Source organism: Crinia signifera, chromosome 1 (genome assembly GCF_055691185.1).
Source record: "Crinia signifera chromosome 1, ASM5569118v1, whole genome shotgun sequence".
Classification (NCBI taxonomy): domain Eukaryota; kingdom Metazoa; phylum Chordata; class Amphibia; order Anura; family Myobatrachidae; genus Crinia; species Crinia signifera.
In genome coordinates this window covers 302,351,369-302,365,419 of record NC_139217.1, presented here as the reverse complement: position 1 = coordinate 302,365,419, position 14,051 = coordinate 302,351,369, and the positions used below count along the sequence as shown (strand labels likewise).

General features: G+C 35.6%; 16 non-coding genes across 16 annotated transcripts; all 16 read left to right on the top strand.

Annotated features, from left to right (window-relative positions):
• The first annotated feature begins 217 nt into the window (after positions 1-217).
• On the top strand, positions 218-300 carry TRNAL-CAG (transfer RNA leucine (anticodon CAG)). The gene has a single exon. It is a non-coding gene; the product is annotated as a tRNA-Leu (tRNA).
• A 1,274-nt stretch (positions 301-1,574) lies between these two features.
• TRNAL-CAG (transfer RNA leucine (anticodon CAG)) lies at positions 1,575-1,657 on the top strand. Its single transcript has one exon. It is a non-coding gene; the product is annotated as a tRNA-Leu (tRNA).
• Positions 1,658-2,037: 380 nt separating this feature from the next.
• TRNAL-CAG (transfer RNA leucine (anticodon CAG)) lies at positions 2,038-2,120 on the top strand. Its single transcript has one exon. It is a non-coding gene; the product is annotated as a tRNA-Leu (tRNA).
• A 660-nt stretch (positions 2,121-2,780) lies between these two features.
• Positions 2,781-2,863, top strand: TRNAL-UAG (transfer RNA leucine (anticodon UAG)). The gene has a single exon. It is a non-coding gene; the product is annotated as a tRNA-Leu (tRNA).
• Positions 2,864-3,243: 380 nt separating this feature from the next.
• On the top strand, positions 3,244-3,326 carry TRNAL-CAG (transfer RNA leucine (anticodon CAG)). Its single transcript has one exon. It is a non-coding gene; the product is annotated as a tRNA-Leu (tRNA).
• A 660-nt stretch (positions 3,327-3,986) lies between these two features.
• TRNAL-CAG (transfer RNA leucine (anticodon CAG)) lies at positions 3,987-4,069 on the top strand. The gene has a single exon. It is a non-coding gene; the product is annotated as a tRNA-Leu (tRNA).
• Positions 4,070-4,449: 380 nt separating this feature from the next.
• On the top strand, positions 4,450-4,532 carry TRNAL-CAG (transfer RNA leucine (anticodon CAG)). The gene has a single exon. It is a non-coding gene; the product is annotated as a tRNA-Leu (tRNA).
• Positions 4,533-5,191: 659 nt separating this feature from the next.
• TRNAL-CAG (transfer RNA leucine (anticodon CAG)) lies at positions 5,192-5,274 on the top strand. Its single transcript has one exon. It is a non-coding gene; the product is annotated as a tRNA-Leu (tRNA).
• Positions 5,275-6,548: 1,274 nt separating this feature from the next.
• On the top strand, positions 6,549-6,631 carry TRNAL-CAG (transfer RNA leucine (anticodon CAG)). Its single transcript has one exon. It is a non-coding gene; the product is annotated as a tRNA-Leu (tRNA).
• A 2,766-nt stretch (positions 6,632-9,397) lies between these two features.
• TRNAL-CAG (transfer RNA leucine (anticodon CAG)) lies at positions 9,398-9,480 on the top strand. The gene has a single exon. It is a non-coding gene; the product is annotated as a tRNA-Leu (tRNA).
• Positions 9,481-10,140: 660 nt separating this feature from the next.
• TRNAL-CAG (transfer RNA leucine (anticodon CAG)) lies at positions 10,141-10,223 on the top strand. Its single transcript has one exon. It is a non-coding gene; the product is annotated as a tRNA-Leu (tRNA).
• Positions 10,224-10,603: 380 nt separating this feature from the next.
• Positions 10,604-10,686, top strand: TRNAL-CAG (transfer RNA leucine (anticodon CAG)). Its single transcript has one exon. It is a non-coding gene; the product is annotated as a tRNA-Leu (tRNA).
• Positions 10,687-11,345: 659 nt separating this feature from the next.
• TRNAL-CAG (transfer RNA leucine (anticodon CAG)) lies at positions 11,346-11,428 on the top strand. Its single transcript has one exon. It is a non-coding gene; the product is annotated as a tRNA-Leu (tRNA).
• A 1,274-nt stretch (positions 11,429-12,702) lies between these two features.
• TRNAL-CAG (transfer RNA leucine (anticodon CAG)) lies at positions 12,703-12,785 on the top strand. The gene has a single exon. It is a non-coding gene; the product is annotated as a tRNA-Leu (tRNA).
• A 380-nt stretch (positions 12,786-13,165) lies between these two features.
• TRNAL-CAG (transfer RNA leucine (anticodon CAG)) lies at positions 13,166-13,248 on the top strand. Its single transcript has one exon. It is a non-coding gene; the product is annotated as a tRNA-Leu (tRNA).
• Positions 13,249-13,908: 660 nt separating this feature from the next.
• TRNAL-CAG (transfer RNA leucine (anticodon CAG)) lies at positions 13,909-13,991 on the top strand. The gene has a single exon. It is a non-coding gene; the product is annotated as a tRNA-Leu (tRNA).
• The last annotated feature ends 60 nt before the right edge of the window (positions 13,992-14,051 follow it).

The window sequence follows — 14,051 nt, the reverse complement described above, 5'->3', positions numbered from 1 at the left end:
AGTGAGTGAAAATGCATCAGCAAACAAACTCTGGGCATTTGAATTCTAATCATCAAAAGAGAAAATAAATCCTACTTTATACATTAGAACCACTTTCAAAATGAATGGAAAAGCAATTGATACAGTCTTTAAATCAATAGTTTCTACAATATGACCATTGTATCGTTGGAGAGGGGATTTCGTACTATATCACTTTTAAAAAATGAGTGTGATATATGTCAGGATGGCCGAGCGGTCTAAGGTGCTGCGTTCAGGTTGCAGTCTCCTCTGGAGGCGTGGGTTCAAATCCCACTTCTGACAGGACTCTTTCGTTTCTTATTTGTTCTTCAATTCTTCTTCCTTGTTGCATGAAAAAAGAATGACTTAAGAATTAGATGAACACTCTCTGCAAAATTCTGTTTCCAATTCCACCATGGAAAAAAATTTATCAATCAATCCACAATTTTGCTATGTATCAAGAAAAGATCACACTGTTTTCTCTTTAAAAATAGGGGCCTGAAACCTACCAAAGAGATCAATGTCATGTTCTTTGTATTGGTCATGAACATAAACCCCACTTGGGTACATTAAAATAGGATCCAATCAATCCCATAAGCTAAACAAAGTAGCCAGTTTGTGCAAGATTCACAAATTTCACTTCATAATATTAAATTTTTCTTAAAAATATTGCGATAGCTATATGTCAGGATGGCCGAGTGGTCTATGGTCGCAGTCTCCTCTGGAGGCGTGGGTTCAAATCCCACTTCTGACATAGTTCTTCCTTTCTTTATTGGTTCTACTATTTCCTTTTCCTTTTTGCATGAGAAGAGAATTATTAAGTTTCTTATATAGCGCACACATATTACTCAGCGCTTTACAGAGTATAGTTGAACATTGACATCTGTATCTGCCCCAGTGGAGCTTACAATCTATATTCTCTACCACATGTACACACGCACACAGACATTCTAGGGTTCATTCTAGTCATTCAAGAATGACTTAAGAATCAGATTAACACCCACTGCAAAACTCTGTTTCAATTTCCACCATTCAAAAAGGCATCAATCCATTATATTTTTATATAGCAAGAAAATAGCACACTATTCTTTGTACAAATAAGGGCTTGAAACCTACCACTGACATCAATATCATGCTTTTTGTATTATCTGCTCCATACTTCTTGATTTATATTTCGCTAAATAAAATACCTCCCAAATTAAGAATTTGGGAGGCATTTTTCTAACTTAAGAAAACTGCTCTTCTAAGCCATTGGTCATGAAAATAAACCCCACTTGGGTTCATTATAATAGAATCCAATGAATCCCACAAGCTAAATGAAGTAGCCAGTTTGTGCAATCTTCACAAATTTTACTCAACAGTGAGTGAAAATGCATCAGCAAACAAACTCTGGGCATTTGAATTCTAATCCTCAAAAGAGAAAAGAAATCCTACTTTATACATTAGAACCACTTTCAAAATGAATGGAAAAGCAATTGATACAGTCTTTAAATCAATAGTTTCTACAATATTACCATTGTATCGTTAGAGAGGGGATTTCGTACTATATCACTTTTTAAAAAGTTAATGTGATATATGTCAGGATGGCCGAGCTGTCTAAGGCGCTGCGTTCAGGTCGCAGTCTCCTCTGGAGGCGTGGGTTCAAATCCCACTTCTGACATGACTCTTTCTTTTCTTATTTGTTCTTCAATTCTTCTTCCTTGTTGCATGAAAAAAGAATGACTTAAGAATTAGATGAAGACTCTCTGCAAAATTCTGTTTACAATTCCACCATGGAAAAAATGTATCAATCAATCCACAATTTTGCTATGTATCAAGAAAAGATCACACTGTTTTCTCTGTCAAAATAGGGGCCTGAAACCTACCAAAGAGATCAATGTCATGTTCTTTGTATTGGTCATGAACATAAACCCCACTTGGGTACATTAAAATAGGATCCAATCAATCCCATAAGCTAAACAAAGTAGCCAGTTTGTGCAAGATTCACAAATTTCACTTCATAATATTACATTTTTCTTAAAAATAGTGCGATAGGTATATGTCAGGATGGCCGAGTGGTCTATGGTGCTGCGTTCAGGTCGCAGTCTCCTCTGGAGGTGTGGGTTCAAATCCCACTTCTGACATAGTTCTTCCTTTCTTTATTGGTTCTACTATTTCCTCTTCCTTGTTGCATGAGAAGAGAATGACTTAAGAATCAGATTAACACCCACTGCAAAACTCTGTTTCAATTTCCACCATTCAAAAATGCATCAATCCATTATGTTTTTATATAGAAAGAAAATAGCACACTATTCTTTGTACAAAAAAGGGCTTGAAAGCTACCACTGACATCAATATCATGCTTTTTGTATTGTCTGCTTCATACTTCTTGATTTATATTTTGCTAAATAAAATACCTCCCAAATTAAGAATTTGGGAGGCATTTTTCTAACTTAAGAAAACTGCTCTTCTAAGCCATTGGTCATGAAAATAAACCCCACTTGGGTTTATTATAATAGAATCCAATGAATCCCACAAGCTAAAGGAAGTAGCCAGTTTGTGCAATCTTCACAAATTTTACTCAACAGTGAGTGAAAATGCATCAGCAAACAAACTCTGGGCATTTGAATTCTAGTCCTCAAAAGAGAAAATAAATCCTACTTTATACATTAGAACCACTTTCAAAATGAATGGAAAAGCAATTGATACAGTCTTTAAATCAATAGTTTCTACAATATGACCATTGTATCGTTAGAGAGGGGATTTCGTACTATATCACTTTTTAAAAAGTTAGTGTGATATATGTCAGGATGTCCGAGCGGTCTAAGGCGCTGCGTTTAGGTCGCAGTCTCCTCTGGAGGCGTGGGTTCAAATCCCACTTCTGACATGACTCTTTCTTTTCTTATTTGTTCTTCAATTCTTCTTCCTTGTTGCATGAAAAAAGAATGACTTAAGAATTAGATGAACACTCTCTGCAAAATTCTGTTTCCAATTCCACCATGTAAAAAATTTATCAATCAATCCACAATTTTGCTATGTATCAAGAAAAGATCACACTGTTTTCTCAGTCAAAATAGGGGCCTGAAACCTACCAAAGAGATCAATGTCATGTTCTTTGTATTGGTCATGAACATAAATCCCACTTGGGTACATTAAAATAGGATCCAATCAATCCCATAAGCTAAACAAAGTAGCCAGTTTGTGCAAGATTCACAAATTTCACTTCATAATATTAAATTTTTCTTAAAAATAGTGCAATAGGTATATGTCAGGATGGCCGAGTGGTCTATGGCGCTGCGTTCAGGTCGCAGTCTTCTCTGGAGGCGTGGGTTCAAATCCCACTTCTGACATAGTTCTTCCTTTCTTTATTGGTTCTACTATTTCCTCTTCCTTGTTGCATGAGAAGAGAATGACTTAAGAATCAGATTAACACCCACTGCAAAACTCTGTTTCAATTTTCACCATTCAAAAATGCATCAATCCATTATGTTTTTATATAGAATGAAAATAGCACACTATTCTTTGTACAAAAAAGGGCTTGAAAGCTACCACTGACATCAATATCATGCTTTTTGTATTGTCTGCTTCATACTTCTTGATTTATATTTTGCTAAATAAAATACCTCCCAAATTAAGAATTTGGGAGGCATTTTTCTAACTTAAGAAAACTGCTCTTCTAAGCCATTGGTCATGAAAATAAACCCCACTTGGGTTTATTATAATAGAATCCAATGAATCCCACAAGCTAAAGGAAGTAGCCAGTTTGTGCAATCTTCACAAATTTTACTCAACAGTGAGTGAAAATGCATCAGCAAACAAACTCTGGGCATTTGAATTCTAATCCTCAAAAGAGAAAATAAATCCTACTTTATACATTAGAACCACTTTCAAAATGAATGGAAAAGCAATTGATACAGTCTTTAAATCAATAGTTTCTACAATATGACCATTGTATCGTTAGAGAGGGGATTTCGTACTATATCACTTTTTAAAAAGTTAATGTGATATATGTCAGGATGGCCGAGCGGTCTAAGGCGCTGCGTTCAGGTCGCAGTCTCCTCTGGAGGCGTGGGTTCAAATCCCACTTCTGACATGACTCTTTCTATTCTTATTTGTTCTTCAATTCTTCTTCCTTGTTGCATGAAAAAAGAATGACTTAAGAATTAGATGAACACTCTCTGCAAAATTCTGTTTCCAATTCCACCATGTAAAAAATGTATCAATCAATCCACAATTTTGCTATGTATCAAGAAAAGATCACACTGTTTTCTCTGTCAAAATAGGGGCCTGAAACCTACCAAAGAGATCAATGTCATGTTCTTTGTATTGGTCATGAACATAAACCCCACTTGGGTACATTAAAATAGGATCCAATCAATCCCATAAGCTAAACAAAGTAGCCAGTTTGTGCAAGATTCACAAATTTCACTTCATAATATAAAATTTTTCTTAAAAATAGTGCAATAGGTATATGTCAGGATGGCCGAGTGGTCTATGGCGCTGCGTTCAGGTCGCAGTCTCCTCTGGAGGCGTGGGTTCAAATCCCACTTCTGACATAGTTCTTCCTTTCTTTATTGGTTCTACTATTTCCTCTTCCTTGTTGCATGAGAAGAGAATGACTTAAGAATCAGATTAACACCCACTGCAAAACTCTGTTTCAATTTTCACCATTCAAAAATGCATCAATCCATTATGTTTTTATATAGAATGAAAATAGCACACTATTCTTTGTACAAAAAAGGGCTTGAAAGCTACCACTGACATCAATATCATGCTTTTTGTATTGTCTGCTCCATACTTCTTGATTTATATTTTGCTAAATAAAATACCTCCCAAATTAAGAATTTGGGAGGCCTTTTTCTAACTTAAGAAAACTGCTCTTCTAAGCCATTGGTCATGAAAATAAACCCCACTTGGGTTCATTTTAATAAAATCCAATGAATCCCACAAGCTAAAGGAAGTAGCCAGTTTGTGCAATCTTCACAAATTTTACTCAACAGTGAGTGAAAATGCATCAGCAAACAAACTCTGGGCATTTGAATTCTAATCATCAAAAGAGAAAATAAATCCTACTTTATACATTAGAACCACTTTCAAAATGAATGGAAAAGCAATTGATACAGTCTTTAAATCAATAGTTTCTACAATATGACCATTGTATCGTTGGAGAGGGGATTTCGTACTATATCACTTTTAAAAAATGAGTGTGATATATGTCAGGATGGCCGAGCGGTCTAAGGTGCTGCGTTCAGGTTGCAGTCTCCTCTGGAGGCGTGGGTTCAAATCCCACTTCTGACCGGACTCTTTCGTTTCTTATTTGTTCTTCAATTCTTCTTCCTTGTTGCATGAAAAAAGAATGACTTAAGAATTAGATGAACACTCTCTGCAAAATTCTGTTTCCAATTCCACCATGGAAAAAAATGTATCAATCAATCCACAATTTTGCTATGTATCAAGAAAAGATCACACTGTTTTCTCTTTAAAAATAGGGGCCTGAAACCTACCAAAGAGATCAATGTCATGTTCTTTGTATTGGTCATGAACATAAACCCCACTTGGGTACATTAAAATAGGATCCAATCAATCCCATAAGCTAAACAAAGTAGCAAGTTTGTGCAAGATTCACAAATTTCACTTCATAATATTAAATTTTTCTTAAAAATATTGCGATAGCTATATGTCAGGATGGCCGAGTGGTCTATGGTCGCAGTCTCCTCTGGAGGCGTGGGTTCAAATCCCACTTCTGACATAGTTCTTCCTTTCTTTATTGGTTCTACTATTTCCTTTTCCTTTTTGCATGAGAAGAGAATTATTAAGTTTCTTATATAGCGCACACATATTACTCAGCGCTTTACAGAGTATAGTTGAACATTGACATCTGTATCTGCCCCAGTGGAGCTTACAATCTATATTCTCTACCACATGTACACACGCACACAGACATTCTAGGGTTCATTCTAGTCATTCAAGAATGACTTAAGAATCAGATTAACACCCACTGCAAAACTCTGTTTCAATTTCCACCATTCAAAAAGGCATCAATCCATTATATTTTTATATAGCAAGAAAATAGCACACTATTCTTTGTACAAATAAGGGCTTGAAACCTACCACTGACATCAATATCATGCTTTTTGTATTATCTGCTCCATACTTCTTGATTTATATTTCGCTAAATAAAATACCTCCCAAATTAAGAATTTGGGAGGCATTTTTCTAACTTAAGAAAACTGCTCTTCTAAGCCATTGGTCATGAAAATAAACCCCACTTGGGTTCATTATAATAGAATCCAATGAATCCCACAAGCTAAATGAAGTAGCCAGTTTGTGCAATCTTCACAAATTTTACTCAACAGTGAGTGAAAATGCATCAGCAAACAAACTCTGGGCATTTGAATTCTAATCCTCAAAAGAGAAAATAAATCCTACTTTATACATTAGAACCACTTTCAAAATGAATGGAAAAGCAGTTGATACAGTCTTTAAATCAATAGTTTCTACAATATGACCATTGTATCGTTAGAGAGGGGATTTCGTACTATATCACTTTTTAAAAAGTTAATGTGATATATGTCAGGATGGCCGAGCTGTCTAAGGCGCTGCGTTCAGATCGCAGTCTCCTCTGGAGGCGAGGGTTCAAATCCCACTTCTGACATGACTCTTTCTTTTCTTATTTGTTCTTCAATTCTTCTTCCTTGTTGCATGAAAAAAGAATGACTTAAGAATTAGATGAACACTCTCTGCAAAATTCTGTTTACAATTCCACCATGTAAAAAATGTATCAATCAATCCACAATTTTGCTATGTATCAAGAAAAGATCACACTGTTTTCTCTGTGAAAATAGGGGCCTGAAACCTACCAAAGAGATCAATGTCATGTTCTTTGTATTGGTCATGAACATAAACCCCACTTGGGTACATTAAAATAGGATCCAATCAATCCCATAAGCTAAACAAAGTAGCCAGTTTGTGCAAGATTCACAAATTTCACTTCATAATATTACATTTTTCTTATAAATAGTGCGATAGCTATATGTCAGGATGGCCGAGTGGTCTTTGGTCGCAGTCTCCTCTGGAGGCGTGGGTTCAAATCCCACTTCTGACATAGTTCTTCCTTTCTTTATTGGTTCTACTATTTCCTTTTCCTTTTTGCATGAGAAGAGAATGACTTAAGAATCAGATTAACACCTACTGCAAAACTCTGTTTCAATTTCCACCATTCAAAAAGGCATCAATCCATTATATTTTTATATAGCAAGAAAATAGCACACTATTCTTTGTACAAATAAGGGCTTGAAACCTACCACTGACATCAATATCATGCTTTTTGTATTATCTGCTCCATACTTCTTGATTTATATTTCGCTAAATAAAATACCTCCCAAATTAAGAATTTGGGAGGCATTTTTCTAACTTAAGAAAACTGCTCTTCTAAGCCATTGGTCATGAAAATAAACCCCACTTGGGTTCATTATAATAGAATCCAATGAATCCCACAAGCTAAAGGAAGTAACCAGTTTGTGCAATCTTCACAAATTTTACTCAACAGTGAGTGAAAATGCATCAGCAAACAAACTCTGGGCATTTGAATTCTAATCCTCAAAAGAGAAAATAAATCCTACTTTATACATTAGAACCACTTTCAAAATGAATGGAAAAGCAGTTGATACAGTCTTTAAATCAATAGTTTCTACAATATGACCATTGTATCGTTAGAGAGGGGATTTCGTACTATATCACTTTTTAAAAAGTTAATGTGATATATGTCAGGATGGCCGAGCTGTCTAAGGCGCTGCGTTCAGGTCGCAGTCTTCTCTGGAGGCGAGGGTTCAAATCCCACTTCTGACATGACTCTTTCTTTTCTTATTTGTTCTTCAATTCTTCTTCCTTGTTGCATGAAAAAAGAATGACTTAAGAATTAGATGAACACTCTCTGCAAAATTCTGTTTACAATTCCACCATGTAAAAAATGTATCAATCAATCCACAATTTTGCTATGTATCAAGAAAAGATCACACTGTTTTCTCTGTCAAAATAGGGGCCTGAAACCTACCAAAGAGATCAATGTCATGTTCTTTGTATTGGTCATGAACATAAACCCCACTTGGGTACATTAAAATAGGATCCAATCAATCCCATAAGCTAAACAAAGTAGCCAGTTTGTGCAAGATTCACAAATTTCACTTCATAACATTACATTTTTCTTATAAATAGTGCGATAGCTATATGTCAGGATGGCCGAGTGGTCTTTGGTCGCAGTCTCCTCTGGAGGCGTGGGTTCAAATCCCACTTCTGACATAGTTCTTCCTTTCTTTATTGGTTCTACTATTTCCTTTTCCTTTTTGCATGAGAATAGAATGACTTAAGAATCAGATTAACACCCACTGCAAAACTCTGTTTCAATTTCCACCATTCAAAAAGGCATCAATCCATTATATTTTTATATAGCAAGAAAATAGCACACTATTCTTTGTACAAATAAGGGCTTGAAACCTACCACTGACATCAATATCATGCTTTTTGTATTATCTGCTCCATACTTCTTGATTTATATTTCGCTAAATAAAATACCTCCCAAATTAAGAATTTGGGAGGCATTTTTCTAACTTAAGAAAACTGCTCTTCTAAGCCATTGGTCATGAAAATAAACCCCACTTGGGTTCATTATAATAGAATCCAATGAATCCCACAAGCTAAAGGAAGTAACCAGTTTGTGCAATCTTCACAAATTTTACTCAACAGTGAGTGAAAATGCATCAGCAAACAAACTCTGGGCATTTGAATTCTAATCCTCAAAAGAGAAAATAAATCCTACTTTATACATTAGAACCACTTTCAAAATGAATGGAAAAGCAGTTGATACAGTCTTTAAATCAATAGTTTCTACAATATGACCATTGTATCGTTAGAGAGGGGATTTCGTACTATATCACTTTTTAAAAAGTTAATGTGATATATGTCAGGATGGCCGAGCTGTCTAAGGCGCTGCGTTCAGGTCGCAGTCTCCTCTAGAGGCTTGGGTTCAAATCCCACTTCTGACATGACTCTTTCTTTTCTTATTTGTTCTTCAATTCTTCTTCCTTGTTGCATGAAAAAAGAATGACTTAAGAATTAGATGAAGACTCTCTGCAAAATTCTGTTTACAATTCCACCATGGAAAAAATGTATCAATCAATCCACAATTTTGCTATGTATCAAGAAAAGATCACACTGTTTTCTCTGTCAAAATAGGGGCCTGAAACCTACCAAAGAGATCAATGTCATGTTCTTTGTATTGGTCATGAACATAAACCCCACTTGGGTACATTAAAATAGGATCCAATCAATCCCATAAGCTAAACAAAGTAGCCAGTTTGTGCAAGATTCACAAATTTCACTTCATAATATTACATTTTTCTTAAAAATAGTGCGATAGGTATATGTCAGGATGGCCGAGTGGTCTATGGTGCTGCGTTCAGGTCGCAGTCTCCTCTGGAGGTGTGGGTTCAAATCCCACTTCTGACATAGTTCTTCCTTTCTTTATTGGTTCTACTATTTCCTCTTCCTTGTTGCATGAGAAGAGAATGACTTAAGAATCAGATTAACACCCACTGCAAAACTCTGTTTCAATTTCCACCATTCAAAAATGCATCAATCCATTATGTTTTTATATAGAAAGAAAATAGCACACTATTCTTTGTACACAAAAGGGCTTGAAAGCTACCACTGACATCAATATCATGCTTTTTGTATTGTCTGCTTCATACTTCTTGATTTATATTTTGCTAAATAAAATACCTCCCAAATTAAGAATTTGGGAGGCATTTTTCTAACTTAAGAAAACTGCTCTTCTAAGCCATTGGTCATGAAAATAAACCCCACTTGGGTTTATTATAATAGAATCCAATGAATCCCACAAGCTAAAGGAAGTAGCCAGTTTGTGCAATCTTCACAAATTTTACTCAACAGTGAGTGAAAATGCATCAGCAAACAAACTCTGGGCATTTGAATTCTAGTCCTCAAAAGAGAAAATAAATCCTACTTTATACATTAGAACCACTTTCAAAATGAATGGAAAAGCAATTGATACAGTCTTTAAATCAATAGTTTCTACAATATGACCATTGTATCGTTAGAGAGGGGATTTCGTACTATATCACTTTTTAAAAAGTTAGTGTGATATATGTCAGGATGGCCGAGCGGTCTAAGGCGCTGCGTTCAGGTCGCAGTCTCCTCTGGAGGCGTGGGTTCAAATCCCACTTCTGACATGACTCTTTCTATTCTTATTTGTTCTTCAATTCTTCTTCCTTGTTGCATGAAAAAAGAATGACTTAAGAATTAGATGAACACTCTCTGCAAAATTCTGTTTCCAATTCCACCATGTAAAAAATGTATCAATCAATCCACAATTTTGCTATGTATCAAGAAAAGATCACACTGTTTTCTCTGTCAAAATAGGGGCCTGAAACCTACCAAAGAGATCAATGTCATGTTCTTTGTATTGGTCATGAACATAAACCCCACTTGGGTACATTAAAATAGGATCCAATCAATCCCATAAGCTAAACAAAGTAGCCAGTTTGTGCAAGATTCACAAATTTCACTTCATAATATAAAATTTTTCTTAAAAATAGTGCGATAGGTATATGTCAGGATGGCCGAGTGGTCTATGGCGCTGCGTTCAGGTCGCAGTCTCCTCTGGAGGCGTGGGTTCAAATCCCACTTCTGACATAGTTCTTCCTTTCTTTATTGGTTCTACTATTTCCTCTTCCTTGTTGCATGAGAAGAGAATGACTTAAGAATCAGATTAACACCCACTGCAAAACTCTGTTTCAATTTTCACCATTCAAAAATGCATCAATCCATTATGTTTTTATATAGAATGAAAATAGCACACTATTCTTTGTACAAAAAAGGGCTTGAAAGCTACCACTGACATCAATATCATGCTTTTTGTATTGTCTGCTCCATACTTCTTGATTTATATTTTGCTAAATAAAATACCTCCCAAATTAAGAATTTGGGAGGCCTTTTTCTAACTTAAGAAAACTGCTCTTCTAAGCCATTGGTCATGAAAATAAACCCCACTTGGGTTCATTTGAATAAAATCCAATGAATCCCACAAGCTAAAGGAAGTAGCCAGTTTGTGCAATCTTCACAAATTTTACTCAACAGTGAGTGAAAATGCATCAGCAAACAAACTCTGGGCATTTGAATTCTAATCATCAAAAGAGAAAATAAATCCTACTTTATACATTAGAACCACTTTCAAAATGAATGGAAAAGCAATTGATACAGTCTTTAAATCAATAGTTTCTACAATATGACCATTGTATCGTTGGAGAGGGGATTTCGTACTATATCACTTTTAAAAAATGAGTGTGATATATGTCAGGATGGCCGAGCGGTCTAAGGTGCTGCGTTCAGGTTGCAGTCTCCTCTGGAGGCGTGGGTTCAAATCCCACTTCTGACAGGACTCTTTCGTTTCTTATTTGTTCTTCAATTCTTCTTCCTTGTTGCATGAAAAAAGAATGACTTAAGAATTAGATGAACACTCTCTGCAAAATTCTGTTTCCAATTCCACCATGGAAAAAAATGTATCAATCAATCCACAATTTTGCTATGTATCAAGAAAAGATCACACTGTTTTCTCTTTAAAAATAGGGGCCTGAAACCTACCAAAGAGATCAATGTCATGTTCTTTGTATTGGTCATGAACATAAACCCCACTTGGGTACATTAAAATAGGATCCAATCAATCCCATAAGCTAAACAAAGTAGCCAGTTTGTGCAAGATTCACAAATTTCACTTCATAATATTAAATTTTTCTTAAAAATATTGCGATAGCTATATGTCAGGATGGCCGAGTGGTCTATGGTCGCAGTCTCCTCTGGAGGCGTGGGTTCAAATCCCACTTCTGACATAGTTCTTCCTTTCTTTATTGGTTCTACTATTTCCTTTTCCTTTTTGCATGAGAAGAGAATTATTAAGTTTCTTATATAGCGCACACATATTACTCAGCGCTTTACAGAGTATAGTTGAACATTGACATCTGTATCTGCCCCAGTGGAGCTTACAATCTATATTCTCTACCACATGTACACACGCACACAGACATTCTAGGGTTCATTCTAGTCATTCAAGAATGACTTAAGAATCAGATTAACACCCACTGCAAAACTCTGTTTCAATTTCCACCATTCAAAAAGGCATCAATCCATTATATTTTTATATAGCAAGAAAATAGCACACTATTCTTTGTACAAATAAGGGCTTGAAACCTACCACTGACATCAATATCATGCTTTTTGTATTATCTGCTCCATACTTCTTGATTTATATTTCGCTAAATAAAATACCTCCCAAATTAAGAATTTGGGAGGCATTTTTCTAACTTAAGAAAACTGCTCTTCTAAGCCATTGGTCATGAAAATAAACCCCACTTGGGTTCATTATAATAGAATCCAATGAATCCCACAAGCTAAATGAAGTAGCCAGTTTGTGCAATCTTCACAAATTTTACTCAACAGTGAGTGAAAATGCATCAGCAAACAAACTCTGGGCATTTGAATTCTAATCCTCAAAAGAGAAAAGAAATCCTACTTTATACATTAGAACCACTTTCAAAATGAATGGAAAAGCAATTGATACAGTCTTTAAATCAATAGTTTCTACAATATTACCATTGTATCGTTAGAGAGGGGATTTCGTACTATATCACTTTTTAAAAAGTTAATGTGATATATGTCAGGATGGCCGAGCTGTCTAAGGCGCTGCGTTCAGGTCGCAGTCTCCTCTGGAGGCGTGGGTTCAAATCCCACTTCTGACATGACTCTTTCTTTTCTTATTTGTTCTTCAATTCTTCTTCCTTGTTGCATGAAAAAAGAATGACTTAAGAATTAGATGAAGACTCTCTGCAAAATTCTGTTTACAATTCCACCATGGAAAAAATGTATCAATCAATCCACAATTTTGCTATGTATCAAGAAAAGATCACACTGTTTTCTCTGTCAAAATAGGGGCCTGAAACCTACCAAAGAGATCAATGTCATGTTCTTTGTATTGGTCATGAACATAAACCCCACTTGGGTACATTAAAATAGGATCCAATCAATCCCATAAGCTAAACAAAGTAGCCAGTTTGTGCAAGATTCACAAATTTCACTTCATAATATTACATTTTTCTTAAAAATAGTGCGATAGGTATATGTCAGGATGGCCGAGTGGTCTATGGTGCTGCGTTCAGGTCGCAGTCTCCTCTGGAGGTGTGGGTTCAAATCCCACTTCTGACATAGTTCTTCCTTTCTTTATTGGTTCTACTATTTCCTCTTCCTTGTTGCATGAGAAGAGAATGACTTAAGAATCAGATTAACACCCACTGCAAAACTCTGTTTCAATTTCCACCATTCAAAAATGCATCAATCCATTATGTTTTTATATAGAAAGAAAATAGCACACTATTCTTTGTACAAAAAAGGGCTTGAAAGCTACCACTGACATCAATATCATGCTTTTTGTATTGTCTGCTTCATACTTCTTGATTTATATTTTGCTAAATAAAATACCTCCCAAATTAAGAATTTGGGAGGCATTTTTCTAACTTAAGAAAACTGCTCTTCTAAGCCATTGGTCATGAAAATAAACCCCACTTGGGTTTATTATAATAGAATCCAATGAATCCCACAAGCTAAAGGAAGTAGCCAGTTTGTGCAATCTTCACAAATTTTACTCAACAGTGAGTGAAAATGCATCAGCAAACAAACTCTGGGCATTTGAATTCTAGTCCTCAAAAGACAAAATAAATCCTACTTTATACATTAGAACCACTTTCAAAATGAATGGAAAAGCAATTGATACAGTCTTTAAATCAATAGTTTCTACAATATGACCATTGTATCGTTAGAGAGGGGATTTCGTGCTATATCACTTTTTAAAAAGTTAGTGTGATATATGTCAGGATGGCCGAGTGGTCTAAGGCGCTGCGTTCAGGTCGCAGTCTCCTCTGGAGGCGTGGGTTCAAATCCCACTTCTGACATGACTCTTTCTTTTCTTATTTGTTCTTCAATTCTTCTTCCTTGTTGCATGAAAAAAGAAT